Raw genomic sequence first — 24,320 nt, forward strand, 5'->3', positions numbered from 1 at the left:
TAGCTAGTGTGTGGTGAGCGTACTGGCGCACTATGGCTGCCGTTGCATCATCCAGGTGGATGCTGCACACTGGTGGAGGTTGAGGAGAGTCCACTGTTTACTGTGTAATGCGCTTTGAGTGTAGTGTCCAAAAAAGCGCTATATAAAATCAACATTCACTCATTCATTCATTCAACATTCATTCAATTACTTTCATGAGCGTCAATAATACACAAGCAGCATAATATTGCTATGGTTATGGTTTTTTACATATATTTTCTATATTTGGCTGCTCTGTACATTCAGCATGTCAGTGCCAAAAACAGCCCCAGTCTCAGAATCATAATTATAAATCAAAGTTGGGTTATATGCTATAGGCACAATATTTTTCTCATCATATACTGACAACTGTGGGGGATCCTGAGGAGACATGCAGCTCTGATCACTGCTGCGGCCATCCCTGCAGCATAATATCACTCTTGTGATGATGGCATCCATTGGTTTGAGCGAATGCATCCAGAGAGGTAGGTGGTCCCACGTGCGCAGCCACCATGGCAGGAGGTGAGGCTTTTGTGATTGCAGATTATTCACCACTACAATACAGAGGATGAAAATAACACACGGTCCCATTTTTCTATTTTTTTGTCATTGGCCGAAAGCAACGACACAATCAAGAAGCAGCTGCTGCAAACCAGAGAGTCAGAGACATCATGCGAACAACTACGGTAATAAGAGATATATTTGTGCAATGCATAGGTTTTTCGTGCCCAAAAAGAAGCCTGGTGTTTCTAGCAGTGAACATGTGGCTGTTGTTAATGTAACACAGGCTACCTTTTATATCTCCCTCTCTCTGTTTGTGAAATACTGGACCTGAATTATAAAGTAGAGGTTTTCGCGGTATGGATTTTCCCGCGAGATTTTGTCCCACTCCCGCCTGCAGCTTTCATGTTTTGTCCCACTCTCGCCCAGAAAAGCCTGCAAGTAGAGGTCTACACACATTTTTCAGTTCCGCTCCCCTAAGATTCTGTCCCACTCCGGTATCATAGGCTATTTCTTTTACAATTCACACCTGAAAAAAAAAAAAAAAAAAATTAAATTAAAGAGAGATAGAGAGAAAAAAAACATGTTTTGTTAACACTCTGACATTGCCAAGTATTTGATTGACCTTTGGCTGGTTTCAAATTCAAAGTTTTGTTTTGTACCTTTCTTTAATAAAGCTTTAAAATCCATAGCACTAAATACTTTCCGCCGCATGGAGCACAAGAATTTGAATGAATTAGCCACTAACACTGCGCCTATAAATCGTTTATTTTATTTTATTTTTTTTTTTTTGTTTGTTTGTTTCTCTTGCGCAATAGATGAATGACACAAATAATATTCTGTACCTTAAATACAACTCAAACAGAAAGAATGGTCATCATTTAATATTATATAATTACTTAAGCAGTTCCCATCTGTGTCAAATTTTCTCTCCATCTAATATATTTTATCTCCACTCTATCCTTGCATTCGTGGGCACTCAGCTTTGTCTTTGTATTTTGCTTTAAGGCTGTGATTCAAATTACTCTGAAAGTGTATTGCTTAATTTTATTTCTTAGAAATGGAGGTAGTCTACGAAGAATAACACTGTCAGGGCCCATTTCAATCTTATGATTATATACAATGTTTTTCAATTTATTTATTTCAATATATTTTTAATATGGGGAATAAGTGTAAAATAGTTATATTGGGCATTATGATCTTAACAATTATGCCATGTTACGCCAATTAAATACATTAAATTAGTAATCTGAGTACCTCTTACAGGTTGCCAGATAATAGATGCAACACCCCAATCAGAGATTTAAACATGCACAAATAGGAAATATTTCACCTTATGTCATGCTTAATTTATGCAATCTGGCAACCATGTATGCGAGTGTGCGCGCTGTCCCTTTTCTCTTCGAAAAAAACAAAAGAAAATAAAAAAAACTTAGCATAATATAGTGCAATATTCTGCTCCGTGAAAAGTGTGATGCAGCCACTCCGTGTCCATTCATGAGGCTGCATGTTCTGTTTAGTGCCAAGTCTGCGAGCAAACCTTTTCAGTGATGAACTTAAAATCCCAAAAGATCTTCTCATCATTCGCGCACGGAGGAGAAACGCGAGCAAAACTAAGCAAGAGAGGAAAATGTTTGTTCTTTGTGAAATGTTTGTGAAATGCTGAAGTCCCTCACACCTGTATGCGAATGTTACTCTGGCAGTAATCATTTATCATAGTCATTCAGCCTGTATTATTTAGCTGTGTGCTGAATTGGATGCCAAACAAACCGTTGACAAGACCCACATCATGACCCATGAGCGTGTCTAAACGGGTTGATTATGTTTTCAGAATAAAACAACTTTATCCACTTTGCGGCAAACATTAAAGTAAGCTTTTAGAATCTATAATTTCCGAATATTTTATTTTACTATTAAACCAGACTGATGTAGAGTGTTAAACTGAATACTAAATTACCACTGCATTGAAGTATGGTAAAATAAACAATTAATAATTGTGTTCAGCCTTTATTCAGTTTTACTAACACATGATAGAAAAGTAGCAGCAAAACTTCAAGCAATCGCAGAATGGTCCTATCAGTCTGTATACACTTCAAAAAATTGTGCATCATTCATTGAGTGCATGAGTGCACTACTTCTTCTGGGCTTAAAAGATACATCTTTGCAGAACTTTTTATCTTCTCTCTTCCAGGATCTACTTAACGACTGATGTGGCCCCTGTACCAAAATAATCGCACACACCTGCTCAATTGAATATGTAAGACTAATACTGTAAATTGGCAAGCAGATTTCCTTGAATCCAGCAAACACACAAAAATCCCTACATTTTGTGAACACACAAAATGCTGCATCAATGTATGTCCTAATCTGCAGGCGCAGCATTTTGCTGTCATTTTCAGTGACAGATCATGTAAAAAAAAATGAAGCAATAAGTGTTTTGTACATGAAAAAATGTTCTTTACATTGTTTTAGTAACATTTAAACATGATTTAATCTATTTAAAAAAAGTGTAATTACGATACACCTCCACCTTATACAGAGCACCCCCACTATTTTCAGAAGCACCTCGGTGATTTTGATCTGGATCCGGGCCTGTAGCTGGCTAACATCTACAGATACATTTAATTATATAGCCTATATTTTGTAGGTCTATTTTGGGTATATATTTCATATTGCTTTCTTTTTTTTTTTTTTACCCTTTGTTTTATTAACAACTTGTGTGTGTGTGTGTGTGTGTGTGTGTGTTTGCATTTCTTTATTTGAGTTTGAGTAAAGCTCATGTCTGGTCTCTTCCATATTCTAACTTTGTTATTCAAAATAGGTGTTTTCGTGGGGCCTAGGGTGCCAACAGAGCCTGGGCCAGCCCTGAACGGTCCACAGATACCCACCAGGACCTGCCAACCAGCCATGGAGAGGGTAAAGACAATGGATGGCAGTAGGATGAAGTAAAGAATCAGGTACAGCACTGCAAACCACTGATATTTTGCTGACTGTGCACCCAGGAATCGTGCCATGCAGATGGGGAGATGGCTAATGGATGTGGGTCCAAAGTAATATTCCCAAAATGTTGAAGGTAAATGACATAGAGCAACCTAAGGGAGAAAATGGGCAAAACCTGTGACGGAAGGAACTTGCAGACAGTGGGGAGAATTTATTAAACAATTGCTATAAAAACTTTTGTGTGCAGGATTTCAGCCGAAATACCTGAATTTTATTCACTATAATCACCTGTAATCTAAATTAAAAATATATTTACAAATTCTTTACATTATAAATATATTTGTATAGTTATATTATTACTTTTTAAAATATATTTTAAGTCCCTAACCCCAACCTATCCCTAAACCTAACCACTTCTCAATATACATTTTTTTTTTTTTTTTTTTTAATACGCAGATAAATGTACAATAGCAATAATTTGAGTTACAATATACTATTACTGTATATAGATATTTGAGTTGCTAATCCAAACATTACCCGTAAACCTTACCCTAACCATATCTTAACAATATACACTACTGGTCAAAAGTTTTGAAACACTTGACTGAAATGTTTCTCATGATCTTAAAAATCTTTTGATCTGACATAGTTTTGATTTTATTTTGGATTTTGTTTAGTCACAAAATAATTCCCATAGTTCCATTTAGGTTATTCCATAGTTTTGATGACTTTACTATTATTCTAAAATGTGAAAAAATTATAATGAAGAATGAGTAAGTGTTTCAAAACTTTTGACCGTGTGTGTGTGTGTGTGTGTGTGTGTGTGTGTGTGTGTGTGTGTGTGTGTGTGTGTGTGTGTGTGTGTGTGTGTGTGTGTATATATATATATATATTACACACACACACACACACACACACACACAAATGCAAACAAGTTGTTTGAAACAACTAAAAAACTGGCACATAAAAATTGAATCTCAATAATTTTTTTCCAAAAATGGCAAAAGTCAGTTCAAAAGTAGACAAACTGTAACCTAACTCTAACATTCCAAATGCACTGATTTTGTTAACAAAATAAAATTTAAAAGATAAAGTAATGATTAAATGATGATAGAATTTTTATTTGTTTTAATGTTTAAATTCTTGGTTAAGTGATATAATCCTTTTAAAATTAGTTGAAAACAGTACCAGAAATCACACAGAACAGAATACAACCTTTATTGTGTCTAATTAGGTAAATGTGTACACTGTTTAAATAAATGTGTTGACATTGAACATTTTATTCATCTCATTGATTTAAAATAGAACCAGCTGATTCATTCCATTAATTTAATATAAGGATTCATAAATATTTTTACATCTTTAAATGTGTTCATACATAAAATGAATTATGTTTTACATGCTGTCAATACATCAGTATTGTATGTTTCAGTGTTTATGCAAATGTGCATGGACCACTCTTTATGTTGGGATTATGTACAAACACTCATGAGATCACGTTAAATACTCAGAACCACCTGCAAGATAGGGAACTGCTCTGCGCAAATAAGTACAACATTGTTGTCTGTTGCTACATTACCTGATTTGCAAATTTTCTTTAGGGGGCACAATTTATTCTTAGTGAATTCCCAGTGTACTTATGAGCTTTCCAAATCAAGTCTGTGAATTTGATTCTTATTCAAGTGGGAATTAAAGTCTATTAAATCTAATAGTAATTAAAGTCTATTATTATTATTACAAATTAAGTTACCTGAAAGGCAGCAGGTAACTTGTCTCCTGGGCTAGCTAATGTGACTAAGAGGGCTGTAGTAGTCTTCCCAATATTGGAGACCAGTGTTAGAGGGTAGGCACGCTCAATACTTATCACTCCAATACCTGAAAGTGCAATGAACATGAAACACTAGGATTTCTTTAGCTGATGAAATTGTTATAATGTGAATCTAACCTTGTCGACAGCAAATGGGATGACCATCTATGACCACGACAGGACTTGAAAAGGCTATATCTGTTTGAAAAGCCAACCAGCGTGTTTGCCTTTTTAAAGTAACAATAATGTTTGAAAAATGTAGGCTGCCCAAATAACGGCACTAAAACTTGATAGGATTTGTGGTCTCCCAGACAGTGTAATTAGAATATCATGCCTCACTAGGAAGTTTAATCACTGTGTAGCTAATTACAATAAATCCAGGAGCAATGTTAGACCATCACTCTTCCATCCCTCTGAGGGGCAGGTGGATTAGAGTAGGCTTAAAGCATCAAATGAAGATCTCTCTTCTCTTGCCATTTGTTTCTTCCATCCTTTTTTTTCTATTCTCTCACTCCTTCTCTCAATCTTGTTTGTTGATGCACAACAGTTTATATGTTAACATAATCACACAGGAAATCGACATGCTGCTTCCGAATGTTCATGTGCCCTGAAATCAACCTCATACTACCATATCACTGACAATCACCATCCCCCATCATACATTTTGTATAAATTTACACCTTTCAACTTTGCCTGTGGTGCTACTGATAGCATATTATGTGCTCAATCTCCATGTTCTTGTCCCATGGAAACCAGGAAGTATTCGTGTCCACAAAAACAATGGTGAGGATGATTTGGAGGTTGCACTTTTTGACCAATTTCAGCAGCAGAACCTTCAACCTCCTGTTGCAAACTTCACAGTGTAATCACTCTGTATGTCTAAGCTCTGTCATTTCACTGAACGATCAAGCACTTGAGTTACTGCATTGAGTAAAACCTAGCACATTATTTAAAGGTCAGAACGTACCATTGATTCTCAGAGCACAAAGCTCATAGACTACTGAATATGGATGAGTGGAAGTCAAAAGTAAACTCCGTGAGGGCTAAAGATTAACCTCCTCTGAAGCTCAGTGATGTCTACATGCAAAGAATAAGTGCATTACTCAGTGGTGGAGCTCTTGAGTGAAATGAACGTCTTGGGTCAACTTGTTGCAGAGTGAAAGTGTACAGGATAAATAGAAGACCCTCCCTGAAGTTTGTCCCCATAGGCCCGACCTGGTCATGGTGTAAGGTATTTCAAGAGAGGAATAACTCACTAATTAAAGGAGTTATAGCCAAAGTGAAGACAGAGCTGCTCTGAACCACAAAGGTCATGCCAGCCCCAACAGAATGGCCAGGTAGTCTGTCAACCAGCCAAATGGAAAAGGAAGGTCTGCATATAAAGTGTTTTTGTTTAAAATCTTTTATGGAAAAATACTTGATGTACCCTTTGAGGATCCTCAGACTGGCACACCTCTAGGCACTTTTTCAAGAAGGGCAGTTCTCTGACGAACTTACGAAGCTTAAGCCTTAAGCTAACCCATACGTTCCTGCAAGAACTCAAAAGTCTGCCAATGGGTAACCACAACACAAGGGAAAAGGAAAGTGTTTTAAGGCACTTACACGTACAATAAAATGGCCTAACGCTTTAAAATATTTGCACACTTTAGCATTCTCAAAATGGTACTGTTAATGGTACAAGGCCATCACTGGTGTGGTACCCTTGTTTTGGGTACATACAGTATTTGTACCTTTTAATGGGGTCACGACATGAGGAATTAAATTTGTCTTGATCTTTTGACATAAGACTTCATTATACCACAGTGCATCCGGAAAGTATTCACAGCGCTTCACTTTTTCCACATTTTGTTATGTTACAGCCTTATTCCAAAATGGATTAAATTCATTATTTTCCTCAAAATTCTACAAACAATACCCCATAATGACAACGTGAAAGAAGTTTGTTTGAAATCTTTGCAAATTTATTAAAAAAAAAAAAACACCTCGCATGTACATAAATATTCACAGCCTTTGCTCAATACTTTGTTGAAGCACCTTTGGCACCAATTACAGCCACGAGTCTTTGAGTATGATGCTACAAGCTTGGCACACCTATTTTTGGGCAGTTTCTCCCATTCTTCTTTGCAGGACCTCTCAAGCTCCATCAGGTTGGATGGGGAGCATCGGTGCACAGTCATTTTCAGATCTCTCCAGAGATGTTCAATCAGGTTCAAGTCTGGGCTCTGGCTGGGCCACTCAAGGACATTCACAGAGTTGACCCGGAGCCACTCCTTTGTTATCTTGGCTGTGTGCTTAGGGTTGTTGTCCTGTTGGAAGATGAACCTTCACCCCAGTCTGAGGTCCAGAGTGCTCTGGAGCAGGTGTTCATCAAGGATGTCTCTGTACATTGCTGCATTCATCTTTCCCTCGATCCTGACTAGTCTCCCAGTTCCTGCTGCTGAAAAACATCCCCACAGCATGATGCTGCCACCACCATGCTTCACTGTAGGGATGGTATTGGCCAGGTGATGAGCGGTGCCTGGTTTCCTCCAGACATGACGCTTGCCATTCAGGCCAAAGAGTTCAATCTTTGTTTCTCATGGTCTGAGAGTCCTTCAGGTGCCTTTTGGCAAACTCCAGGCGGGCTGTCATATGCCTTTTACTGAGGAGTGGCTGCCGTCTGGCCACTCTACCATACAGGCCTGATTGGTGGAGTGCTGCAGAGATGGTTGTTCTTCTGAAAGGTTCTCCTCTCTCCACAGAGAAATGCTGGGGCTCTGTCAGAGTGACCATCAGGTCCTTGGTCACCTCCCTGACTAAGGCCCTTCTCCCCCGATCGCTCAGTTTGGTCAGGCGGCCAGCTCTAGGAAGAGTCCTGGTGATTCCAAACTTCTTCCATTTGCGGATGATGGAGGCCACTGTGCTCATTGGGACCTTCAATGCTGCAGAAATGTTCTGTACCCTTCCCCAGATCTGTGCCTCGATACAATCCTGTCTCAGAGGTCAACAGATAATTCCTTGGACTTCATGGCTTGGTTTGTGCTCTGACATGCACTGTTAACTGTGGGACCTTATATAGACAGGTGTGTGCCTTTCCAAATCATGTCCAATCAACTGAATTTACCACAGGTGGGCTCCAATCAAGTTGTAGAAACATCTCATGGATGATCAGTGGAAACAGGATGCACCTGAGCTCAATTTTGAGTGTCATGGCAAAGGCTGTGAATACTTATGTACATGTGATTTTTTTTTTTTTTTTTTTTTTTTCTTATGGTCCTGCAAAGAAGAATGGGAGAAACTGCCCAAAAATAGGTGTGCCAAGCTTGTAGCATCATACTCAAAGACTCGTGGCTGTAATTGGTGCCAAAGGTGCTTCAACAAAGTATTGAGCAAAGGCTGTGAATATTTATGTACATGTGAGGTGTTTTTTTTTTTTTTTCGTTTTTTATTTTTAATAAATGTGCAATGATTTCAAACAAACTTCTTTCACGTTGTCATTATGGGGTATTGTTTGTAGAATTGAGGAAAATAATGAATTTAATCCATTTTGGAATAAGGCTGTAACATAACAAAATGTGGAAAAAGTGAAGCGCTGTGAATACTTTCCGGATGCACTGTATAAAAAGATATTGTAAGTTTCAGAACTCAAAACATCCTCCTCACTGCAAAAAGAGCATGTGTTGAAACCAAGCTGCCAATCATTCTCTACTTCCTCCACATTGTGTGTCATACTGTGGTATACATTTACATCTCACCACCTTCACAACAACACATCAACATTTACTTTACCTTATCACTTCCACAGCCAGTTCAGTAGCGGTGAGTAGGGCTGCACGATTAATCGTTAAAAGATTGCAATCTCGATTCAGACACCCACGCGTTCTCATTTCTAAATGACAATGATTCTGTAATGTATATTAACGTTCCTGTGGCATGTCTTTGTAAGGCGGTCAAATTTAAATTCGAAATTCACTTCAAGATGTGTTTTTAAATGTTTAAACTTTATATGGCTTCTACAAAACAGTGCTCCTGCAGGAGACACTGAATAAATTAAAACGCAATGGCCAAAGATGTTTATCCAGCACAGTGGTTTACAAACTGCAGGGTGCAGCCACGATTAACTAGGAGTGTGATGGAATCTATGCTCAATTCAATATTTTAATAGCCACTGATGATAAAAAAATACTGGCATTACCAAGATAAATTTGCTACCCGTGCACTGTTTGATTACAACAGGCTGCTTTCAAATGCTCACGTGTGTGTCTGCCCGTGCACTTATGTCTCGTGATGAATGCAGCGCTCCTGCATGAGACTCTGTGCTGTTTTTAATCAAAATACCCCTCTTTAGGCGATATTAATGTAAATAGCCGTTAATGTTTAAGCAGACAGGACAAATTCTTCAAAATGTTAGATCTGTGCGATGTCTAAATGTATTTAAACTGCATGCTGTCTGTAATAGGCATTCAGGTATTATTACTGCATCAAATCAGTATTAAGTGTATATCTAATAATGTCAGGTGTGCAGGAAGGAGGACCCAAATGCAGGCATGAAATAATGAGGATTTTATTAAATGAAAGTAAGAGAACGAAAACTCTCACGAGAGAGAGAGAACACCACAACAGGGTAAAATAAGAAACAAACAGATAAACAAACCAAAATCCGACTGAGGAACGGGAACCAACAAAGACTCAAACCAACTGACAAGGAAACAAATTCACAAAATTATGCAACACCGGACAGAGTACACGAGGGAACTAAAAAGAGGGAGAAATCAAGAGGTAATCGAGGAAGGCAGGTGAAACATTAATAACCAAACAGAAAAGTCGAGGGTGAGGCCAGCGGAACAGACCAGGGCAGAGTCTGCAGAACAGACCAAGGTGGAGAGGGTGGGAGAAACCAAAGATGGTGCTCCACGTTAGGAGTGGGATCAGGCGGCCTGGGATGAGGGTCAAGGTAGGGGGCGGGGTCCGGATGTCTGGGAGGAGGGTCAAGGAATGGGTTGGGGTCCAGCAGCTTTGGGAGCAGGATGAGCTCAGGAAGCCTTTGAACTGGAACAAGGTCAGGCAGGGTGGCTACGGCCGCTGGCGACTGGTCAGACTCGTTGACAGCCACAGGAAGCTGGACAGGCTTGTCGATGACCACCAGAGACTGGACAGACTGGGCGGTAACTGCAGGGAACTGGTCGGTGGCTGCTGATGAATGGACTGGCCCATCGATGGCCACAGGGGACTGGAAAGGCCCGTCGACGGCCACGGGGAACTGGACAAGCCAGTCGACGGCCACGGGGGACTGGACAGGCCCGTCGACAGCCTCTGGCCCCACCGCCTCCTGGCGGTCAACAGCAGGCTCCTCCGCCTCCTGGTGGTTTGCCACAGGTTTTGGTGTCAAGCTCCGTCTAATCCTCCACCTCTTCCAAGTTGTGAGAAGGCCAACCGTGGCTTCCACTGCCGGTGAGAAGGTATTGTTGTCCTCAGGCTGGGGTGAGAAGAGGAGGTCCCCAGAGGTCCAGGCTGAGATGATACCATTCCACTTTATAGCCAGATTGATGACCTCTGATAGACTCTCCCCCTCCTTCACATACAGAACACAGGACCTGATGGGTTCCACCAAACCCGCCATAAAATATCTATCAGGCAGGACTGATTGAAATGTAGGCCCAAGACAACACCAGAAATTCCAGTGCATACCCTCTCACTGACCGGTCTTCCAAATGGAGACCAAACAGCTCCTTAACCTGTGCGCATAGGGGAACGGGGTTCAAAAGGGAAAAAAAATCATGCCTGCTGGGTCCATAACTGGTTGGATCATTATGTCAGGTGTGCAGGAAGGAGGACCCAAATGCAGGCATGAAATAATTAGGATTTTATTTAATGAAAATAAGACTCTCACGAGAGAAAACAACACAACAGGGTAAAATAAGAATCAAACAGAAAATCAGAAAAACTGAGGAACAGGAACCAACAAAGACTCAAACTAGCTGACAAGGAAACAAATTCACAAAATGATCCAACAGTGCACACAAGGGAACTATAAAGAGGGTGAAATCAAAAGGTAAACGAGGAAGGCAGGTGAAACGCATTAATTAATAACCAGACAGATAACAAGGCAAACGAGAGGGCAGGGTTATCACTGAAGACAGACAGGCATGCACAAGGGAATGAGAAAAAAACAAATCCAAGTGCATTCACACAGCACAATACAAAACACAAGTGCCTGGACTCAGCCACAGAGTGAATAAACCGAACCAACCTAAGTGGCTGAATCCAGACACAATACATAAAACAACCAAAGAACACATACATGTCAGGGCTCTGCCACAAAATGGAAAACCCCCAAAACTAAGGGCAGAATCCTGACAAATAATCACACAATAAAGAGTGTCAACTATTTAAGTAGTTTCATTTTGCATTAAATTACTTTTTTAATGTTTTTATATTATTATTTTTTAAATATTAAATTGCTACTGTTGCTGAAAAACTTAAAGCACTGTTTACTTTGTTCTCTATTTAATTACTGGCTCTTGAATAATTCCTTTAAAAGCTTGAAGCAATTTTAACAAGAGAAAAACTGAAGGCCTCATTGTTTTAATTTAAATTGTTAGAATTGTTTTTTGGGGTTTTTTTTTTGTTTGTTTGTTTGTTTTTTTACTTTTATAAAATAACATTGTTTTATTGCATATTTGCTAACCAGTCCAACACCAAGTTAACATAGATCTGTTAATGAAGCTTTTTTTCCACTCATTTTGCTTTTTACTTAGCATGTGAGAAACTTTTTACTTAGCATGGTTTTTTTATTTTATTTTATTTTTATTTTATTTTATTTTATTTATTTTTTTTGCAATAATAACAAGGTGCTGTTTGGTTTATAATGTATTTATTGCGCCCTCTTGTGGACGTAGGACATTTTAAATTTATATATTTGATTTACAACTTTATTGCATTTTTGCATAGAAGCAGAGAACATTTTGTCAGAACCTCTAGTAAATTACATGTTACTTTGTTTAGTACCCTTATGTCCAGGTTTTGTAAATCACTGAAATAAGCATTTTTCTTCAGAATTGTGAGAGAATCGTGATCTTTATTCTAAGCAAAAAAATTGTGATTCTCAATTTATCGAGAATCATGCAGCTCTAGCAATGAGTAGTGACTGCTCACTCTTTACTGAGATAACAACCTCTGGCTACGTTCACACAGTCAGTGTTTGGGATTGACAACCGTATATACTAACAGGTTTGAGTCTTGAAATGTCCCATTCATACAACAGCGTTCAGGACCAGTTCGAATGCTGTCTGTATGAATGAACAACCGTATGAAAGTCACAACCGTATTCTAACAGCAGTAACCTTAGTGACAGTGACTAAAAGATGGCGACGTCCATAACACCAGCATGTCTCATCACAAATGCCGCTGCATTATTAAATAAATGAGTCCAATCGAGGCGCAAGTTCATCCATCAGATCATAATTAACCGACAGCGGCTTTGAATGCTTTTTAACCGTGTTCAGAGTGCAGCTTTTGTGTCGAGCAGCTCACACCCATGAGCAGCCGGTGGAAAACAGCAGCTGAATTTTCGGATGACAAGCAGATAATATCTCCATCTTCGTGAGTTTACAAAACCCCACACGAGACACACACGTGTACAGTGCAGCGTGTCTCTCACTGTACATGACGTGACTAACAATTAGTTGTCCAGTACGGTTCCATTCACACAGCACAGGCTTGCCGAGAATGCAGTTGTGAGACCTGAAATTTTGCAGGTGTCAGTTCGGTTATAGAATATGGTTGTCACATCCGTAAATAACCATCCTGTGTGTGAATGTAACTGTATTAAGCGCTCAAAATAGGTCTGAAAACCATATTCTGCTGCTGTATGAACATGGCGTCCATGGCTATATCATAGGAGAGAGCGTAACAGTTAACTAGTGTGTTACGACGGTAAGTCACTGATGGGCAAGGAGGGAGCTGGGACCGGCTTGACAAACACGTAGACATTTTTACTGACACTTTTCAGTGAATAATAAAAAAAAACACGCACTGCTTTTCAGCCAGCTACGTATAAACATAAAGACACACACACACACAGACAGTCCTCGTGTGTGTCTCTCTCTTCCTGTCTGCCACTGTCTCCTCTCCTTAAATATTCGCTGGAACGCAAGACTGGTGGAACTCTTTCACCACTTATCTTCCTACCCTGCTCGCCACATACCCCCATCGCCAAACTCAGGTCGGGAATTCTCCACACAAACACCAACACCTCCTGGAACCCCCCTCCTCCCCCCTCCTGCTACTCAACCTGCACTTAAGATTTGTGAAGATGATGTGAGCCGCTTCTTTTAGAAACAAAAGATGAGGAAATCTTCAGGCCCAGATGGCGTCTCACTAGCGTGTCTTAGATCCTGTGCTAACCAGCTAATTCACACAGATCTTCAATAGATCACTGGAGCAGTGTGAAGTCCCATGCTGCTTCAAATGCTCAATCATTATTCCTGACCCAAAGAAACCAAAAATCACAGGACTTAATGACTACAGACCTGTCGCCCTGACATCTGTGGTCGTGAAATCATTTGAGAGACTGGTGTTGGCCCACCTGAAGAACATCACTGGACCCTTTCTAGATCCCCTTCAGTTTGCTTATCGAGCAAACAGGTCTGTGGATGATGCAGTCAACATAGGATTGCATCATATCCTGCAACATCTGGACAGACCAGGGACATATGCAAGGATCCTTTTTGTGGACTTCAGTTCGGCTTTCAACACCATCATCCTAGCTATACACCAGAATAAATTACACCAACTCTCTGTTCCCATGTCTATCTGTCAGTGGATTACCAGCTTTCTGATGGACAGGCAGCAGCTTGTGAGACAGGGGAAACTCACTTCTAGCACCTGTACAGTCAGCATTGGTGCCCCCCAGGGATGTGTGCTCTCCCCACTACTCGTCTCCCTCTACACCAATGACTGCATCGTCAAGGACCTCTCTGTCAAGCTCCTGAAGTTTGCAGACGACACCACTGTCATCGGCCTCATCCAAGATGATGATGAGTCTGCATACAGAAGGGAGATTGAACAGCTGGCTGTCAGTCAAAACAACCTGGAGCTGAACATGCTTAAAATGGTGGAGATCATTGTGGACTTTTGGAGGAACACCCCAACACTGACCCTCCTCACCATTCTAAACAGCATTGTGGCAGCAGTGGAGTCATTCAGGTTCCTGGGCACTACCATCTCACAGGACCTTAAGTGGGAGACCCACATTGACTCCATTGTGAAAAAGGCCCAGCAGAGGTTGTACTTCCTTCGCCAGCTGAGAAAATTCAACCTGCCACAGGCGCTGCTGAAAGTTTTACTCAGCAGTCATTGAGTCTGTCCGCTGCACTTCAATATCTGTCTGGTTCGGTTCAGCTACGAAATCAGACATCAGAAGATTACAAAGGACAGTTCGGACTGCTGAGAGGATTATTGGTTGCCCCCTGCCCCCCCTTCAAGAACTATACACTTCCAGAGTGAGGAAAAAGGCTGGAAAATCACTCTGGACCCCACTCACCCTGCCCACTACCTTTTTGAACTGTTGCCTCCTGGCCAACGCTTCAGAGCTCTGAGTACCAGAACTGTCAGGCTATCCATCTCATGAACAATTAAATTGCCCCATTGAGCAATAACTATGTGCAATACACAGTTTAGTCTTTTTTATATTTATCCAACACATCCAACCTCTTCTGCCATTCCATTCCTCTGAAAAAAAACAAAAAACAAAACAAAAACATAAAACATTTGCACTGTACATAACAGATCTGTATTTGCACTGTACATAACAGATTGTATTAGATTTGCACTACCCATGTGTATGTGTGTATGTATGTGTGTGTCTGTACGTATGTGTATAATTAGTTTTTTTTTTATTATTATTATTATTATTATTATTATCTATGTCTTGCTGCTGTTTTTGTATTGTTTTTGTATTGTTGAACACTGGAAGCTCCTGTCACCAAGACAAATCCCTTGTATGTGTAAGCATACTTGGCAATAAAGCTGATTCTGATTCTGATTCTGAACTCACTATACAGTTTCCGTCCGTGACGCCAGGCAATGGCACTGGACCCCTCAGCCATCCCTTTCGGTTGCCGGTTGACGCAGTGCTCCAGCTCCAGCTCAGCAAGCCTGAGTCAGTGGTGAGGACTCCTTGAAGGCGCATCCTTCCTCCTTCCCGAGTTTCGGCACCCATTCACACGATGGGCAAGGAGGAAGCTGGGACCTGCTTGACAAACATGTAGACATTTTTATTGACAATTTTCAGTGTATAACAAAACAAAAAACATGCACTGCTTTTCAGCCAGGTACGTATAAACATAGACTCACACACACAGATGGACTTCGTGTGTCTCTCTCTCCCTGTCTGCCGCTGTCTCCTCTCCTTAAATACTCCCACCTCCCCTCACTGGAGCGTGAGACCGGTGTGGCACATTCACCACTTATCTTCCTGGCCTCGCTCTGCCTAGACACTGCTCGGGCCCGCCCTGCTTGCCACAGTCACATAACAAATGACCATACAAATGAATGGGGAAAGCCGTAAACTTACACCTACCTGTCACAAAATAGTCCATGTCTTCTCTTATAAAACCACAATTTTACTGTAGTAAACCCTACACAGTCCATTCCAAAGGTATTGTTTAGTGTAACAAAAATTGAAGATTAGCGGACAGGCAGCCAATTCATTAAGTGATAAGCTGTTTCCTCACAACAGCAGTTTATTCAGCAGACTGAAGCATCTCCTTCATAGTCATCCATTAAAAAAAAAATGGCTTCTTGTCTCCTTGGTAGTGTATCACCCATAGAATGCCTATGGGACCGCCACGTTATACTGTTTTATGTTAACCTTGTAGGCTCCCCTTAGAAGGGCTCTGGTAGTGAGATGGCAAGGAGAGAGCTGGTCAGTCAAGAGCATTGAGCCAATCATAACAGTGGGCTTTTACTTTCAAGTCTTAGAGCAGCACCAAAACAGAGCGTTTCTGACAGAGGGTCAGAATGGGATTGGAAAATGATCATGTTTTACAAATACTGTATATTAAAGTTTTTTTTTTTTTTTTTGTCTTTGAGCAAAAAAAACCCCTTTACTAATATTATAAGTGAACCTCAAGGAGCATATTAAAATAATTAAAGAGGCATGTCATGACCCCTTTAAGGAGACAAAAATGTATATATATATATATATATATATATATATATATAATTATTATTGTTGTTGTTATTATTATTATTATTATTATTACTATTATTTATTTATTTATTGTTCCCAGAGGAACAGACATATAAATGTACCTTTAAAGGTACACAATATGTCCTTATGGTACAATTATGTACACAAAATGAGTTATACATTTTAACTAGAGGTACAGAAAAGGTCCCCAGTGAGCCACACTGTACAATTTGTAGATGTCTTTACATTACATAACAAAATACCAAACCAACAAAAGTGGAATTAATTTTAAAAGAATATAGCACAAACACACTTTTCAAGAAAAACATTACACAAAAAGAAGTTTGTTAGGTTTTAAATGATAAATTACAGACACATTGTTCAAAATTAAGACAAAACTTTTTTGAACACTTTCTGGTTGTGAAACTTTAAAGACCCTGTGAAGCCAAAATAAAAGTTTTGCTGCTTATTGTCCATATCTATTAGCTTTAGGGTCATCTATATGCCAGTGTACTTCTAAAGGTTGACCAAATTCATTTTCAGAAGATATAAGTATTTAAATTCTGCAGTCTTGCTCTTCCGGTTAGAAAGACACAGTCAAATCCTGACGTCAAACTGTACTAGAGAAACTTTGTCCAATTAAATGCGTTCTAGAACGAGAAGGGACCCGCCCCATTAATCTGCTCACCGCACATGGATGTGTTTTCCATGATGTGGGGTCTTTCCAAACAGAATGTCCAATAATAATCACTGTAGAAGTGAGATGTGACTGACCGTTATCACCTTTCAGCCCCCTGAAGCCCTCAGAGTGGAGGGTAATAGTCTTTGAAGGGAACAGGGCATAGGGACTGTCACTTCTGATTGGGCACATTTGTATAGACGCGATTAAAGTGTCTGGAATTTATATTTAATGCAGCTGTTTTTCAGAGGTTTCTTGGGATGTACATTACAAATAAGTGTTCTTTGCTCTTTATATTTAGTGTAGTGTGATTCAAAACATTGACATGTTGTAATGTTTTATTTACTTGTTTCTGATTCATCTTCATGACTTGCATAACAGCTCCTGCCTCATCATTAGTGAAGTTGGTGATGCACTGTTTTTGCTTGTAACAGGGTCAGTTTGATAATTTTTAGAATCTCAAGTCAGTGTAAAAGTGGCCGCACTGGGTTGAGATCGCTCAGTTTCTGTAGTGTGCAGTTTCACTCTTTAACAGCAGCACGGTGGACAGATGAATGTGTGTGTGTGTCTGTATAACTGCGCTTATTGGCTATTTTTAAAAAATGGCATGAGCCTGCCCCAACTTCATATTTCAGTACGTCAACAGTGTAAGTAAACTGTGCTTTTCAAGGCACTTCACAGAGACTATAAGGAACAAATCCATAGTTAATGTGATAAACTACACCTGTGGTTACTCTGGCCACATTCACACAACAGCAAAATACGGTTGTCAGACCTGTTTTGAGTGCTTAATATGGTTATGTTCACACACAGTTCGGTTATTTACAGGTGTGACAACTGCATTCTATAACTGAACTGACACCTGCAAATTTTCAGGTCTCACAGCTGCATTCTCGGCAAACCTGTGCTATGTGAACAGAACCGTACTGGACAACTAGTTGTTAGTTACGTCATGTACAGTGAGAGACACCAGAGACTTTGGAGACACGCTGCACTGTAAACGCGTATATCACGTGTTTTTATGTGGGGTTTCATCAGGGGTGTAGATTCCAGGGGGGATTAGGGGAGGAAACCCCTCCAATAATCAGAACAAGCAAGTACAACCCCCCACCCCACCATTATTCATACCATGATCAATGGAAATATGTAAATGCTTCACGCTGCAACCCAAATCTTCTCCCTTGGGTTTCATTAACTCACAGAGAAATTAGCTGTGTGTCATCCAAAGATCTTGTCGCGGTTTTCCACCAGCTGCTCATGGGCACGAGCCACGCGACACAAAAGCTGCGCTTTACACGCAGTTAAAAAGTATTCAAAGCTGCTTTTGGTTAATTATGATCTGATGGATGAACTCACGCCTTGATTGGAGTTATTTATTTAATAACGCAGCGACAATTGTGATAAGACATGCCGGTGATATGGACGTTGCCATCTTTTAGTCACTGTCACAATGGTTACAGCTGTTAGAATACAGTTGTGACTTCAGTTGTTCGTTCATACAGACAGCATTCGAACTGCTACTGTAAGCTGTTATATGAACAGGACATTTCAAGACTCACACCTGTAAGTAAATATGGTTGTAAATCCCAAACACTGACTGTGTGAACGTAGCCTCTAAGTGAACTTGAGAGGAATTTACTTCATACATTTACTAAAATGACCTTAGGCCTGTTGGTTCAAAGCTCTAGCATCATTTGTTTGCAGATGCCACTTGGTTTGATATTTTGTATCTAATGCAATGACATTTAGATATGTTTAAGTGTCACTTAAGGGTACAAATGTGTTCAAATGCGGGTCACTGTATAAGTTTCTTACACAGTATGATTTCCAAGGCACCTTTTACAGTGTGGAACACTGTACCTCACAATCAGATGTGTCCTTTGAATAGGTACCGTAGTTCTCACCTATGCTGATGATTTTCTGAATGGCATTGCCACTTGGCCAAAGTAGCTGAACCAGCAGCAGGAGACAGGAACAGAGCACCAGCAGCAAGGAAGCCAGCATAATCAACCCCAAAGCCAGATCAGACAATTGGGTATCCACAAATAGATGAGAGCCTGGTCAAACACGCACATGCAGTTCAGTCTCCAGTCTCCTGTGTAAATGCAGCTGTCAGTCACAATTTGATAGGCATGTGTGCCCATTCACAGTGATGAGTCCATCAGTTGGTGATTATGGGATGTGTTACCAAAGAGGATTTCACATTCTTACAAATGAACATTATTTATGCAGCACAAAAAAGTATCTGCTGGAAATGAAGTCGGCACTTATAATTGGAGGCTTGAGCCATAGACTGTCCCTTGATAAATATGGAGATATTATTTGTTCTTTCACAAAAGGTGGCTCTTGTGCTCTCCGGATGTAAAAATGGAAAAATAATTACTAATATGTAGCCGATTGCCTGCAAGTCATTATATGAAGCAGGATGACTCAAAAGCCCATTCAAAGTGTAAAAACATCCTGTTTTTCTAATACAGCCTGAAAACTGTTGTTGAACTTGAATGTGTAGTTAGTCTTTTAAACAAGAATATGACTCAGTAGCGGTCTCTATTACAGGCAGTACTAATGCAGAATAAATGACAGTTATTTTCCCAGACAGCGTTCCAAGTAAATGAAGAAGAGGCAAACAGACTTCAGAAGGACTAAAAAAAATTTTGTTTCTATTTTTTTAAATCATATTTTTTTATTACAAATCCAGATTGTTACTGAGAGACAGTACTGGAGGGCAAGCAGCGGAATAGGTAAATAGACTACAAAAGTATAACAAGATCGTAATTTTCTTTTTATTACAGTGCTTTCAGTGCAGCACTGCATTGATATTCCTCAAACATAAGAGTTTGTTCTAAGGTAACTGCTTAAAGGAATAGTTCACCCAAAAATCTGAATGATCGAACTGTACATTCAGCAACAGGAGGTTGAAAGTTTTGCTGCTAAAATCGATCTGTGCTTACTGAAATTTGAATCACTGCCCCTAGTGGCCAAAGCTGAAAGTGTTGTTAAAAGAATGGGAACGTGTGAGTTCCAGTTTCTGGCAGAAATGTCCACAGAGGGGCGCCAAAAGCAAGTTTTATTTTTAGTTTTAAATGATGTAATGCAGTCAACTTATCCAGAATAAATGACAGTTATTAGCCCAGACAGAGTTCCAAGTAAATGAAGAAAAGGCAAACAGAATTCAGAAGGACTAAGAAATGAATCTGTTTCTTTTAGGCGAAAATGATGCATTGTTTGAATAATGCATCAATATGACAAATCTTAATGCATTACAAGTTTGAAACCAGGTACTTTAGAATGGATAACATTAATGTGTTATTTAAAAGCGTATGAATAAAATGACTAAAGGCTGATCGATCAAAGTAAGGCTTATTTTGCAGCCTTTGTCCATCTCGTTCCCTCATCCCTTGAACTATGATAGAGTTTCAACTCACATTTTTCAACACTGATGTGAAGTGATGTGGTTGGCACTGTCGACTTTTCTGAGGCTGCAAATGAAACATTGTCTTGGACCTGAAGATAATAGAGAAAGATAATGATATTTGCTTCAAAAGTATTTCAAAGATTTGATCAGTAGACAAACAAAGACGTTCACCATTATTGGAGACTTGCACCAAATTTTAGTCAGGCTTTTATTCCACATCATCTCTTGTCCTGTTGCAATGCCTACAATTACTGACTTATCCAGCTGAAAGAAAAATTGTTTTTATAATTTTTTAATATAAATCCAGATTGTTAATGAGAGACAGAACTGGAGGGCAAACAGTGAGATAGGTAATTAGACTACAAAAGTTTAACAAGATCCTAGATTTCTCTTAATACAGTACTTGCAATGCAGCACTGTATTGATATTCCTCAAACATTAGAGTTTGTTCAAACTTAACTATCTAAAAGAATAGTTCACCCAAAAATCTGACTTTTCGACTGTGAATCCAGCAACAGGAAGTCGAAAGTTTTACTTACTGAAATTCAAATCACTGCCACCATTGGCAGAAGCTGGAAGTGTTATTGAACGTATGGGCACGTGTGAGCTCCGGTTTCCGGGTGAAATTTCCACAGAGGGACACCTAAAGTGAGTTGTATTTTTAGTTGTAACTGATGTAATGCAGTCAACAGGAATATATATTTTATTAACACTACACCCAAACGCAAACCCTAAACCCAACCGTCAGTGGAGTACAAATGTAATCTTAGAGCGAAAATGCAACCTCAGAATCATCCTCACCATTGTTCATGTGTATGCGATTCCTTCTTGACAGCAATGGGACCATAGCCTGTGTCTCGGAGGTTGCTTGCGCAACGTTCTATCAGTAGCTCTAGGGAGGGATATGTGAATTTGTTTGAATTGATGCAAAAATGTCTGATGGGGGATGGCAGAATTTAAATTTTTGGGTGAACTATCCCTTTTATATACACACTTACAAGCATTCAGTATAGACATTTAATCTTTGTTATTTAATTTCAGTCTTAAATGTGCTAAGCACACTTAAGACTGAAATTAAACAACGATTTTAGCATTGCACTGTACCTGTATAATATGTTTGGTGAGGGGTTCTGTGATGACTTTCAGAAGCTCTGGGGCATCTTCTCCAGTCTCAATGTTGAAACTTTACACTACTGCCTCAGAAGCAAGCTTCATCAGGCCAGTGGCCACTTCCAGTGGCAACAATACAAGCACTGACAACCAGTTAAAGCAGTCATGGACTGTGGCTCCCGCAAAAGCACTGAAACACATCCACACAGACTTTGTCATCGATGAGCTTCAGACTTGTTTTGATGTTTGAATGGGTGACACTGTGAGGTAAGCTCTCTCTACCGTTTGAACTCCTCTCTCTCCCCTGCCTGCATTAAAGCCACGATGTCATGGTGTTGGTGACAGAAGTGCCAATGTTAGAGCCCATGATGATGGGAATGGCAGATCCAACATCCAACACTGCATGGAACACAATCAATACCAATCTGAGTCACATTTCATTATGTGCAACAATAGTCTTTAGGTAACAAAGTTAACAAAATGTCCTTGGGAACTAATATCGACCACAATTTGCAGTCCGTTCTAAAGGCTGATATTTCTACAGTAAGCTGCAAAATAAATTTAAAAAAATCAAAATAATTATTTGTAGCCAAGTGGAGGGGTTTCATGTGGTTTGACTTTGTTCATGAATTGGACATGGCCCCTTTAAGGACTGGAGTTTCTGGTGTTATGGATCAACTGAGGATCATGTTAAGTGGGGATGTGCACATCAATAATTTTACCTGCATTTTCAGCAGATTCATTCAATGTGAATCGCCAAGGAGCCAAGAAAAGGTGTTTTACATATTATAATTATTTAATTATTTTACCAATGGGTAAGAATAAATGGTACTCCGAGAAAGCATGAGAAAGTTCTTCAGAAGCATAATGATTTTGTTTGTTAGGCAAAATCGTCTTGGATACTACTGTCGTAACCTCCGTTCCCTGATGGAGGGACGAGACGTTGTGTTGATGTAGTGACACTAGGGGTCGCTCTTGGGAGCCCCAAACACCTCTGATCTTTGAGAAAAGGCCAATGAGAATTGGCAGGTGGAATTTGCATGCCACTCCCCCAGACATACGGGTATAAAAGGAGCTGGCTCGCAACCACTCATTCAGGTTTTGTTCTGAGGAGCCGAGACAGGGTCCCGGACATTCCAGCAGGTAGTACAGCATTGAACATCTCATTCCCTCCATCAGAGATTACGACAGTAACCAAGACATTCCCCTTCTGTCACTCACTCGACGTTGTGTCGATGTAGTGACACTAGGGTTCCCTATGCCAAAACGCCACAACAGCTGAATTGTGTTATGTGAACTGCCGTTGCAGGTGCAAGCAAGCTGCTGCGTTCGTAGTAGCAGGTGCATCAGTCTGCACGTAGCCTCCCCCAAGGAGGGAAAGCGATGTAACTAGCATGGGAGCAGGCCACGCCAGCCACAGCCTTTTCTCTCTATGTTTTCTCTCCACAGAGTATAAGATTTGGCTGGGGCCATATAATGCTATTATTCATGCCGGGCAAGGTGTTCCTTTCCTTTCCTATTCTTTCAGGGGGGAAAGACCCCGCGGAGACCATATTCTGCCCGACGGGGAGGTAACATTTGGCAATACGTCACATGGGCTCACCAGCCGCACTAGGAAGAGGTACGGTGGTAGGTCCTGCCTCGAAGGGGAGGAGCTCTACAAACACAGTGACCGGGGGCAGAGAGAGCTCTGCCCAAGGGAGACGCGGGTCTGCCGACAGGGAGACCGTACCGCAGAAAATACATCACAGGGGGTTACCGGAGTAACCGGCACCTGTGGAGCAACTATTCTTGCACAGGGTCTGTACAAGTAGGCTCACTAGGGGGAATGCGTATTTTCGCAGCCCCCGGGGCCAGCTGTGTGCCAGTGCGTCTGTCCCAAGGGGGGCTCCCATCAGGGAATACCAGAGCGGGCAGAGGGAGGATTCCCGGGAAGCAAACAGGTCCACCTGTGCTTTGCCGAATCGACTCCAAATCAGCTGGACCAACTGGGGGTGGAGTCTCCACTCTCCGCTGAGCGTCACCTGCTGTTACAGTGCGTCCACTGTGGCGTTGAGGCTGCCCGGGATGTGAGTGGCCCGCAGTGACTTCAGTCATTGCTGACTCCAGAGGAGGAGATGGCAGGCGAGTTGCGACATGCGATGAGAACGTAAGCCTCCTTGGTGATTTATACTCACTACCGTCACTGTGTTGTCCGTCCGGACCAACACGTGCTTGCCCCGGATCAATGGCAATAGCCTCCGCAGGGCGAGTAGTACATCCAGCAACTCGACGCAGTTGATGTGCCAATACAGCTGCGGTCCTGTCCAGGAGCCAGCGGCTGCGTGCCCGTTGCACACGGCACCCCAGCCTAACTTGGAGGTGTCTGTCGTGAACATGACGCACCTGGATACTTGCTGTAGGGGGACTCCTGCCCGCAGAAATGCAAGGTCTGTAGCCACGCGATGTGTGCTGTGGTGCCATGCCCATCTTGGGACTCGAGTCAGAAGCCAGTGCTGAAGCGGTCTCATATGCATCAACCCGAGCGGCGTGACCGCCGCCAGGATGCCATATGCCCCAGGAGCCTCTGAAAGTGTTTCAGTGGAACCGCTGTCCTCCGCCTGAATGACTTCAGGCAGTTCAGCACCAACTGTGCACGCTCACTTGTGAGGCGCGCTATCATCAAGACCGAGTCTAA

General features: G+C 40.9%; 1 pseudogene; it reads right to left on the reverse strand.

Annotated features, from left to right (window-relative positions):
• Positions 1 to 258: 258 nt before the first annotated feature.
• LOC127430906 (sodium-dependent phosphate transport protein 2A-like) lies at positions 259 to 23,740 on the reverse strand (annotated as a pseudogene).
• Between the last annotated feature and the right edge of the window lie 580 nt (positions 23,741 to 24,320).

The sequence above is a fragment of the Myxocyprinus asiaticus genome, chromosome 40 (assembly GCF_019703515.2).
Source record: "Myxocyprinus asiaticus isolate MX2 ecotype Aquarium Trade chromosome 40, UBuf_Myxa_2, whole genome shotgun sequence".
Lineage (NCBI taxonomy): Eukaryota > Metazoa > Chordata > Actinopteri > Cypriniformes > Catostomidae > Myxocyprinus > Myxocyprinus asiaticus.